At 38.4% G+C, this 11,473-nt stretch overlaps 1 long non-coding RNA gene across 1 annotated transcript; it reads left to right on the plus strand.

The window, feature by feature from the left end:
- The first annotated feature begins 1,793 nt into the window (after nucleotides 1–1,793).
- Nucleotides 1,794–5,435, plus strand: LOC137200218 (uncharacterized). The gene is made up of 2 exons (XR_010931927.1): nucleotides 1,794–4,754; nucleotides 5,014–5,435. It is a non-coding gene; the product is annotated as an uncharacterized lncRNA (long non-coding RNA).
- Nucleotides 5,436–11,473: the final 6,038 nt, after the last annotated feature.

The raw sequence follows: 11,473 nt of genomic DNA on the forward strand, positions 1-11,473 counted from the left end.
TCTTGATTAATGCTGATTTGGACGGATGGATAGATGAAAGAATGGACCCCCCCCCTCCTCCTCACCACCACCAGTATCACCACCATCACCAGCACCGACCCCCCCTGAGGAGACCACGGCCTGCTGGAATATTATTACACGTCGACGGCCTCCAATCAGCTAATGGCTGGTTAGCAGACAGGAAGGTGGAGGTTTGTCAGATATCCGACCTCCTCGGTAGGAACGAAGGCCGTAACCTGAACACACGGCCGGCCCTGTTTGGATCCAAACAGCGAGAAAACACCAAGAAACAGACGCATCCGTCTTCCCGACAGTCTGCACAGATCCGAGCTTTCACTCACTGTAACAATCCTAAAGATTAATCAGCTTTTATTATTTGTGAACTTCAAGTCTCCTTCATTTCCAGCTGTTTTCATTCACATCTGTGGTTTTTCAATTCTGGTACATTTTTACAACACTGTAAAGAGTTTGGTAAAGTGAGGACATTTATCTGTAGTTGTGCATTTTTCAATGATTGTACATTTTTACGCTACTGTAAACATGTTTTGGAAAATTAAAACAGTTTTGGAAAGTGTGGACATTTTTCAGAAAGTTTGAGTATTTTGTAAAATTAAGACTTTTTTTGCAAAGTGAGGACTTTTTGTAAAATGAAAACAGTTTTTTAAAGTCAGGATATTTATTTGTGGTTATGCATTTTTCAATTTGTGTACATTTGTAAACATGTAAACATATTTTGGAAAATAAAAACATTTTTGTAAAGTGAGTACATTTATCTGTGATCGTGCATTTTTAAATTGTAATTTTTACATTGCTGTAAAACTTTTTTGGGATAATTACAGTTTTGGAAAGTGAGGACATTTTTTAGAAAGTGCGTAAATTTATAAAGTGCGGTTATTTATGTAACGTAATGTGACGTAGACATTTATCATAAAGTGGGGACATTTTTGAAAAGTGAAGATATTTAACTGTAGTTGTGCATTTTTAAATTGTGATTTTTACTGTAAAAATTTTTTTTGGGATAATGACAGTTTGTGCAGTCAGGTAAGTCAGTAAGTGCAGACATTTTTCAGAAAGTTTGAGTATTTTGTAAAACAAAGACTTTTTAGAAAGTGGAGATTTTTGGAAAATGAAAACAGTTTTTTAAAGTCAGGACATTTATTTGTGATTGTGCATTTTTCAATTCGTGTACATTTGTAAAAATGTAAACATATTTTGGAAAATGAAAAATTTGTAAAAAAGTTTTGTAAATTGAGGACATTTATCTGTGATCGTGCATTTTTAAATTGTAATTTTTACTGTAAAACATTTTTGGGATAATGACAGTTTTGGAAAGTGAGGACATTGTTTAGAAAGTGGGTAAATTTATAAAGTGAGGTTATTAATGTAAGACGTAGACATTTATCATAAAGTGGGGACATTTTTGAAAAATGAAGATATTTATCTGTAGTTGTGTATTTTAACACTACTGTAAACATTTTGAAAATGAAAACAGTTTGGTAAAATGTGTACATTTTTGTGAATTGGAAACATTTTTAGAAAGTGAGGACATTTATCTGTTGTGCATTATTCAATTCTTGTACATTTTTATGCTACTGTAAACATGTTTTTAGAAAATGAAAGAACATTTTTTTGGAAAGTGAGTACATTTTTATAATCTAAGTAATTCATCATTCATTCCTTTATGTTTTCAGTAAAGTTCAGCAATCTTGTTTTTGCAAAAAAATGTTTTTTAATTTCATTTTGAATAACTAAACCACATCTCAGTAATGACAGAATTATGCAAATGTGTTGTCACTTACAATATTGACGTCATGTTCTAAGTATTTTGGGGTTTCAAACAACATTTTACTGGGTGGAATAACCAGTGTACGACTGAGCTGCAGCATATTTTATTCAATATGATATCCGTAGCCATTTTCCTTCAATCACACACACGTTAAACAGCTTTAAGGCTATAGACGCTACAGGATCTGAATATGACGTCAGTATTGTAAGTGGCAACTACATTTGCATAATTCTGTCATTATTGAGATGTGGCTGGGTTTCGTTAAAAAACATATTTTTGCAAAAACATAAGATTGCTGAACTTTACTGAGAACATAAAGGAATGAATGATGAATAACTCTGCGTCTCTGGGTTTTAACTGTCGTACCACAGACTGTAAATCTCTGTTTCTTTCTTCTTCTTCACAAAATCACAGATTCCCATAAACCTACTGGCCATGTTGGTTGAAAACGATGCTGGTTTTGTTGGTGTTTTGTCACATTTCTCGCTCACATGGATCCATCGCTCAGTCTGAGCCTCAGTCAGCTGTCAGCGTCAGCGCTCCGCAGAGGGAAATAACTAAACTCCTTCATTTTTTATTCAGGAAACAACTTTGATGAAATTTGCTTTATCCAGTGGTGCTTGAATCAAAGTGCAAATCAGGGACACTGAGTGCGGGGCTGCAGGTCGGTGATGGAGATGATGGAAAAGACATCTGATCAAGAAAAATCAAAATGCGGCTGCCTCGCTTTTCAGAGAGGGAGAATAAATTCATCCTGGCTCCTGCAGGCTGATGATGATGATGACCTAAAAATATCTTTTTTGCTGCAGAATAACTTGCATGTTTTGGCAGAAAGCCTCCATCAGTGTAACATGACAAACACACAAAAGATCTTTTTTAAAAACGGACACTTTTTCTTCTTTTTCTCTTCTTCTACAAAGAAACTTCAGTACAAGTTTCCAGATAAATTGATTATTTTAATTTTTTAAAAAAAGACCTGCTCCACACAAGATATATTTACATACATTTATATTAACCTTGCAAATAACATGTAAACACTGTGAAACTGCAAAAGAGAAGGTTGGTTGTAGGTGTGTTAGAAAAACCAATTAGTAGTACATAACAGGGCTCTGTTTATGTCACAAAAATATCTGTACTTGGATTTATAGCAGAAGTATTTTAATCGATCAATCAATCAATCATATGTCACCTTTCATTCAGGTTAGTGCAACTCAAAATGCTTCACAGGTGACTGACAGGCTGATAATAAGACAAATGTAAACAGTGAAACAGTTTGAGACACACGAAAAAAGAAAAATTTGAAAATGTAAAAATAAAACCAATAAAACAGATTTAAAATTTAAATTAAAAAGTAGATAAGACAATCACAAATACAACTGACAAGAGGGAATATTTTGTGACTCATTTTCTGCATTGAACTGTTTGTTTTATAATAAAAACAATAATAATAATCTTTATTCATGGAAACTTTATTTTCAAAATCCACGTTCAAAGTGCTTCACACAAAGCAAATTAAAATAATGAAATCATTAGATATTATTTAAGCTGCAATTAATGATTATTTTTTTTTGTTGATTGGCTAATCAATTAATCAACTAATTGTTGCAGCTCTTATGTTTTATAATGACATTATCACAGAGGTTTGTCGTCCTGCTAACAACTTCCAGCAGCACAGGAAGTCAGCTGGAGATGGACTCTACTGAGCATGCTCTGTGGGCTCAAGAAACACTGCAGGAACATGTCAGACTTTTCTGGCTTCATGCGCCACTGAGCAACTTTGAACGCAGTGTCCACTTCCTGTTCATACAACCATGAGTTTATGTCTACAGAGAGAAAGGCAGCTTTACTTTTAGATATTTACTTTGCACAGAAACCAGATTAACCTGCTCTCATAGATTCTGTTCACACAACACGCTCTCGTCTGCGTCATGTTTGTTACTGTTTACTTCTGTATTTATTGATGTAACTTTATGAGACCGTGGAACTGTTCTGATCACTGTTGATCGTTGGGGTAATTAATCAGGCGCTGTGACCTCAAACTGCACCTGAAATGACGACTGATCTGACAGGAATTCTTGGTTCCAACTCTGTGGTAAAATGGGGCTGAATCCATACAGCTGAGACTGAACCAGACAGGAAATGCGCCACAAAACCAAAACCAGGAGCAAACTTCTCAAAACTACTGGATCCACTTTCATTTAACAGAGACATTAAATGAATTTAATATCATAAATGTTGATTAGAGGAGCTTTAAGTGAAGGATTTTCCACAGCTGACATGTTTTGGAGTCCATTAAGACTCTTGGAATTGCGTGTGATTGGCGTCTGAAACGAAACTGTGTTCATCCACCAAACCGAAGCAGTGCGGCGTGAGGACGGCTGGAGGCCCCGTCTGAACCTGCCTCCGTCAGCTCCAATCAGCTGCTGGCTGATGGTTGTCAAAGCAACGGGTTGAAAAGGTGTTTGATGTGAGGAAACACAACAGTAAAGCTGCCCTCGCTTCCCGAACCGACCAATCAGCCGCCGCCCCTGCCGCTGACACGTGACAGCGCTTAGCCCCGCCCCGCCCCAACCAGAGGCCCGTCTACCCGTCACGAGACTGTTTAATCTGTGTGTGTGTGTGTGTGTGACCAGGAGAGAGAGAGAGAGAGAGACAGGAAACAGACAGACAAGCAGCATGAAAACAAGATGGAGGAGTTGAAGCAGGAAAAAGAATGTTTCATGTAAACAGAGAAGAGCGGGAGGAACGAGGAAGAGGAGGAGGAGGAGGAGGAGGAGAGCAACAGGTCATGTCCAGTCTCTGGATTAACTTCCTCTGGATTCAACGGCTCCAAACTTTGAGTCAAAGCACTCGACCGTCTCTCAGTTTGAAGAAGACTGAAGATGAATCCAGATTACAGCAGCAGAGAAACGAAGGTCTTGCAGGTTGGTTGGAACAGTAGAGAGAACTTCTGGATTCTGTTTCAGAAGTAAGAAAACTTCATTAAAAATCTCATTAACAGACTTGGACCAGAACCTTTCTCAACAGTATGTCGCTTCATGTGTTTAGATAAGGATTATATATGTGTTCATTTACAGTGAAGACAAAGCTTTTGTAGATTTCAGTCTCCCGAAGGATGAATTTTAAGAGGAAAATGACCACAGATGTGTTATGATGGCAACAATTCATTCATTCATTCCCAAAATAGTTGTTTTTCTCACATTAATGAAATACTTAATCTCCTCCAGACCTTTAAAAACCTTTCAAAAGAAGATTTTTTTCTGCTTGAAATGACCAAATGCAACAGCGTGGGCAGTGAACACGAGCGTCTGACCTTCAAACTCAAATATCTGACACGTGAAACTCTCTGACAGCCTCAAAATCAAAATTAATGAGACTTTCAAATGATTTCTGAAGCCTCTGACCTCTAACTGCTAGTTTGTTGTCTTATGTAAAAAATGTTTTATTTCTGTTGGTTGTTTGGAGTTAAACAAACCAAAAAAAAGACAGAAAGATGTTCAGTCAGTTCAAATAAAAACAAAAAAAACTGTCAATCTGTAAATAAAAGTGAATTTCATTGATTGTTTATTGATCCCTGAGCTCCAGTCAATAATATCTTGTGTCACTTTTCTTTCATTTCTCTGTGCAAATAAAGCAAACTGTGATGAAACATCTGGGCTCATTACGTTTAATTTAAGAAAATGACAGAAACACATGCTCACTGCTTCTCTTTTACAAAGAAAACTGTAATAAGTGAATGTATAATATTGTTTCTGTGCTTTAAAAATATTGAAAGCAGCAGTCTGTCAGTGTAATTACAGTCTAATTTCAGGCAAACATCATCTAATTGAGAGAGAATAGGAGGCGGGTAGAGTTTTAATGACCGTGTTGTTTTTTTCTTCAGACACTTTTCAAAGTCTTAATTTCTCTTTTGAAATTAGTTTTCAACATCGTTTTCAATTAAAGCCGAGATGAACAGTGAAACGTTCTGACATCAGCTGTGTATCCGTTGAAAATAGAACAAAATCTCAACAACAAACTGCAGCCGAAGTGAGCTGAACACGACTACTGTGACATTTAGAGAAGAAGAGTCAGCAGCACTTCATTCCTCTCGCTGTTTGTTTATCTGTTGAACCAGCACGGCAACGTGTTTCCTCAACTTTATACTGTAAGAAGCAAAATAAAGAACATGCAGTTTACTGTTTCACGTGTTTTCTCTCCCGTCTGCTTTTTTTATCTGTGAAATAGTTGCTTCATCTATTGTCAGGTTGTTGTGAACTCTGTATTCAAGTTGTATGCTAACGTTACATGGAATTCATCTGAAGTTACGGAAGACAACATACATGTCGTTGCTGAGCAGGTTGTGTACGGTGGCTTTTTACAGCTTTTTCTAGAGTGCTATATAAGGACATATTCTGCACATTTCCAGGTCTGTGTTTATATTCTGGGGCTCTACAGGAATGTCTTTGCTCTGGTCCTTCATGCAGCCCCTCAGTTCAGCCCAAGCGGCAACGTCCAGGGCTGAAAAATGAAGCCAATGCGGAAGTGCCAAAAACCTGCATTCTCTCTAACGGCCAGCAGGGGGCGACTCCACCGGCTGCAAAAAGAAGTCTGATTGTATGGAAGTCTATGAAAAAATGACCCTTCTTCTCTCTTGATTTATTACCTCAGTAAACTGTTCCCTAACGAGTTTATGGTCTCAATCGCTAGTTTGAAGTCTTCTTCAATACAACATGATGTTCATTGTGTAAATTATGGTCCCATTTAATTTAAATTTGACAATAAAGCAGGGTATGCTTTAGGGCGTGGCTATGTTGTGATTGACAAGTCGCTACCATGGCAATAATGTTGCTTACGTAACGTAACCACTGCGTACGGGCGTAACTGCTGCTATTTCACAGTGTTTCCAGGTCACTAAAGTTAATTGTAACATTGTGGTCGTCTTAAAACAGTCTTGTTCAGCGTTTGGTTGTAATAAAAGACCCATCAATGAGTCAGATGATCAGTTTTTCCGGTGAGTACATTTTGTTTTAACGGTTTGAAGACTGTTTTTTGCTAGCGAAAATTAGCATTAGCATTAGCATGATCACTGTTAACCATAGCTCGTAAATGCACCATGCTAACCAAGCTAGCAGCTAGCGCTATGGTCAGCTCCACCCTCTCGTCCAAATATGGTCACTTCTGGCTCCAAAAATCAAACATGGCGACGGCCAAATCCAAGATGTTGCGACGGTCAAATCGCTACACTCGAGGCTTCAAAACGGCAGTTCACAAACCAGTGGGTGACATCACGGTGAATACGTCCATGTTTTTTACAGTCTATGGTTCAGCCTCTGTCTGAAACAGGCTGTTTGAGCTCCTGTCTCTTTAAGGCCCGCCTCCTGATGAGCCCACTCTGTTCTGATTGGTCAGCTTCAGGAAACTGCTTCACGGCAAAATCCATCCGCTCCAGAGGCGACGTCAACAAACCATGAAACAATGTATAGCAGCAGGATTTCACTACTTTTTCTTTACTCAAAATGTCAACTTCTCAAATCCATCTGTACATGTTGGAGCTGAAATCTGGTCCGAAATATGAGAGTGGACAACACATTGAAACACCTTAGCAACCACCTTAGCAACCAAGGCTACAGAATGGAGGGATGTTTATGGGTTGGCAGAAAAAAAACATTTCAAACGAAGCGTTCAGAGCAGGTTGACGCCCTGGATTTTAACTTGCAGGCAGCATTTCTACATACATTCACCTCAAGTTTTGGAACTTTGACCATGTTTAACATCTGACATCTTAACAGGATATAAATAACAGAAAATCACTAAAAGCAGAATCCTTTGAGCACTTTTGCCAAGAAATCTGTCAAAGAGATCCTGTAGAAGCAGCTAAATATACTCAAAATATACTAAATTCAACCATCTGCTCCATGAAAGTTACTTTACTTTTATAAGTCAATTAAATCCTCATGTTTCATTCTGAGCGATATACCAACAAAAGGGCCGACCAGGGGGTCGACGGTGATCTCTGTTAGCTCGGTGCTAGCGTTACATTTCCTTTACAGCATCATGTGTTTGAGATTTGTATGAAATGATGCATTTATTCTGATCACAATGACAGAAATCATTGATGAGTTTGATGAGCTTCTCTTGAAAAACCAGAACAGCTTCAGGAAATTGAACCTGAAAGCACATCCGACCTCCCAGACAAAAATAATAATCTCATAACTCATCCTGAATGGAGCTTTTATACAAGTGATGTGATGAATGTAACAGAGTCCTGTCCAACACACACACACACACACACACACACGCACACACAGAGCAACATGTAGACATGTGACATCATTCAAATGTCAAAGCGCAGTAAAGTGAGCCGAGGCCGTCTGATCTGGGAACAGTCTGACACTCAGTGCTGTTAATTCTCTTCCACTCGTCCTGTTTGCACCTTTTTTCCTCACAGATCGACTCCTCATCTCCATGTCCTCATCGTCTCTCTGTAAAGGTCACATCCAATTGTTTCAGTCTTTTCTCTTCTAAATGATTTTTTTCACCTCAACACCCTCAGAAACATGGAGAGCTTCAGGGAACAGAAAGAGAGCAGGGGAAAAATCTGAATATCTAATTTTACAGTCTCATTTTTAATAGTTACTGCATGTTTTAAAAAAAGAGAGTAACATTCAAGTACGACAGGGAAAAGTATGAGTTGTGGATTTCATTTGACTTCATCACTGCATATCCAGGTTAGCCACTGTTATTCCCAATCTTACATTTAAAAGGTACAGTTCAACTTCTTTTTTTTTGGAAAAAACTTGAAAGATGAAGATGCATATCATGTCATCTCACGTCTGCTAGCTTAGCTTAGCATAAAGACTGGAAGCAAAGGGGAAACTACAAGCCTGGTTCTGTCAAATATACAACAGAGCAGTTTTAAACTCATATAATACTTAATTATATATATATATATATATATATATATATATATATATATATATATCAATGCATAAACCTACTAACACCTGTAAAGCCGAGCAGAGTTGATCAACGATCTGGCTGTTGGACAATTGGTTGGATTTCTGAGCAGCTCTGAGATCAGATTTCCAACATGGCTGCTGTCAGAAGATGTGTTCTAACAGTGTAGCGAGCTTGTTTTAATATCATTGCAGCACATTTGACATGTTGTGGTTAAACTGCAGCAGAACAGACGGATCAGATCGTCTGTGGCTCTGCTCATAGTAGAACGCTGTCTTTCCTCTCTTCTAGTCAACATTATTTAGGACGCAGTCGTCTTGTTTGAATAAACCTGTTTACAGGTGAGGGATAACAAAATTACTACTGAAGGACACAGTGAAGGAACCGTGTGCCTCCACAGATACACCGAATATAAACTGATTAACCTACATTGTCTGCTTACAGCTGCTGCACCAGGACACTGTCTCTCTCTTTCTCTCTCTCTCTATACATATATATATATATATATTATATATATATAGTAAAGGGGCAGCACTTGGTTGCCAGGCTGCATGAAATTATTCTTAACTAATGAATGAAATTAAATTATGGATTTATGGATATTTAAACATTGAGCTCTTACATATTTAAAAAAAACAACATATTTTAAGTATGTGTGGTTTTCAGAAACGTAAAATAACGTTTTATTCTGCTGACTGTGTGCAGCATCACAGATGATTGTTGTCTTGTTGCCACGTTTGGTAAAACTGAAACCAAAACCAAAACCTGAACTCCTCAAAGCCACCTGGTTACATCCATTAAAAATAACTACAGACTAATCAACTAATCGTCAGTCAGCTGAAGCCGTGATTAGAGTTAGTTTCACTGGTCAGTTAACTGGTTGTTGCTATGGTTACCTTCAGCTCTGATGTAGAGATGTGGTTAAACTGTTGACCAGGACTACAGTATGTTTTTAGGTGTCCTGATATAAACCAGGATCGGAAGCAACTATTTTCCGCAGTACGAGTTGAAAACATCATCCCCCCATCCAAAAAAAAAAAAAATGTTTAGCTGATGAAAACTAGTTGCATATGACAGTAATTCTCAGGAGAAAAGGTTATATTATCTTTCTAATTTAGCTGCTAGCTCCTCTGATTCGCCGGTGGGAGTGGAGTCACCCTGAGAGATAGAGAGACAAAGAGTGGTTTAATTGCCTCAGTGAAGGCCGGAGCGGCATGAGAAACCAATCTGAGAGCTATTATCTTCCTTTCTCTCATCAAATTGGAAGCGGGTCTGATTTGGCCTTAATCGAGCTAATCTCCCCCGCTGCTCCTTCACAAAACTGGCTGCAGCTCAAATCGTTTCCCTGCCAGAGGAAGAATATTGGTCATTTTCTTTTAGCACCAGGACTCTTATTAAGAGCCATCTCTAATTTTCTCTCTGTCTCACTGAGGGGTTCATAGAAGACACGGTGACAAGTCGGCACGGTGATTACAGTTACCTAGACGACGGTCCGGCGGTGGCCCGGGGATCACGGCCGGGCGGGGTGACGGAGAGCAGAGGGAGAGCTGAAATTGCATTCCATTAGTGCTAATACAGAGACATTAAGAGTCTGTTTGAAGCACGGGCGCTAACGATTACGGTCACTAATTCATCCAATCAACTTCTGAGCAGACGTTTCATGAAGTCATAACGACCTCGCCGCCGCCGCCGCCGCCACTCCTCGCTGGCTATTACCGCGTGATTGACAGCAGCCAACGCTTTGTTTTAAACAGAGAGAGAGGAGAGAAAGGCCAAAAGGAGAAACATCACCGTCACTCTGAGAAAGACTTTTCATGTTTGATTTATCCTCCATATTGACAGGTCTTTATATTTAAGGACCATTCCGCTGTTTTTAGAAGGTTTTTAGCTCTTTAGTTACTAAAGTAAGTCAGCGACTGGTTTCAATTCATGTCAGTCCGCAGGGTTTAACTGTACGGCTCCTGGACAAGTTGAATATTACATTCAATTTGGGCACTTTTGTCCAATGTGAGTGACATTTTTTCTATATTGAGGACGTCCTGAGCCGATCCCAAGGACTGAAATATATATACAACTCTGTGCAAAAGTTTTAGGCACTTTAGATGTTTCTTCTTCTCCATAATTAACACCTTCAGGGAGGCAATTTATTCTGCAGCAGCACGACAACAACGAGCCCAAACATCCATCCAGAGTCATAAAGATCTATCTTCAGTCTCTGATCTCAACATCATGGAGTCAGTCTGGGATTAACATGAAGAGACAGAAGAACTGTGATGCAGGAACAACCGACCTGCAGAGAACCTGAAACACTGAGAACTGCTGCTGGTTTAAAGACAAAGCTGCTCACATCAACATATTGATTTACTTTAGATTTCTGCTGTTTACTCAACTCTGGATCAAGTTAACTGATCAATAAAAACTATTATTATTGCATTATTTTTGAAAGATTCTCACTTTACTTTTGCACATTTTTATTAACTTTTCTAATATAAACAAAACATAATGCAACACAAGACCAAATGTTATAGTAAATCAATGAAGCACAAGTGACAAACAAAACAAAATAAATCTGAGCAAACAGACACAAACATTTTCATTAAAAAGCTAATTGTAGGAATATTTACTTCCTGTTAGAAAGTAAACAGTCATAACTTGGGCCGTGTTTGTTGACAAGTCCGCAGCTAATTTACATATTGAAATCCAATCTCGATGAAGATGAGCCTGTATTTAATATCTGTGATGAAGATC

This window comes from Thunnus thynnus, chromosome 16 (assembly GCF_963924715.1).
Source record: "Thunnus thynnus chromosome 16, fThuThy2.1, whole genome shotgun sequence".
NCBI lineage: Eukaryota > Metazoa > Chordata > Actinopteri > Scombriformes > Scombridae > Thunnus > Thunnus thynnus.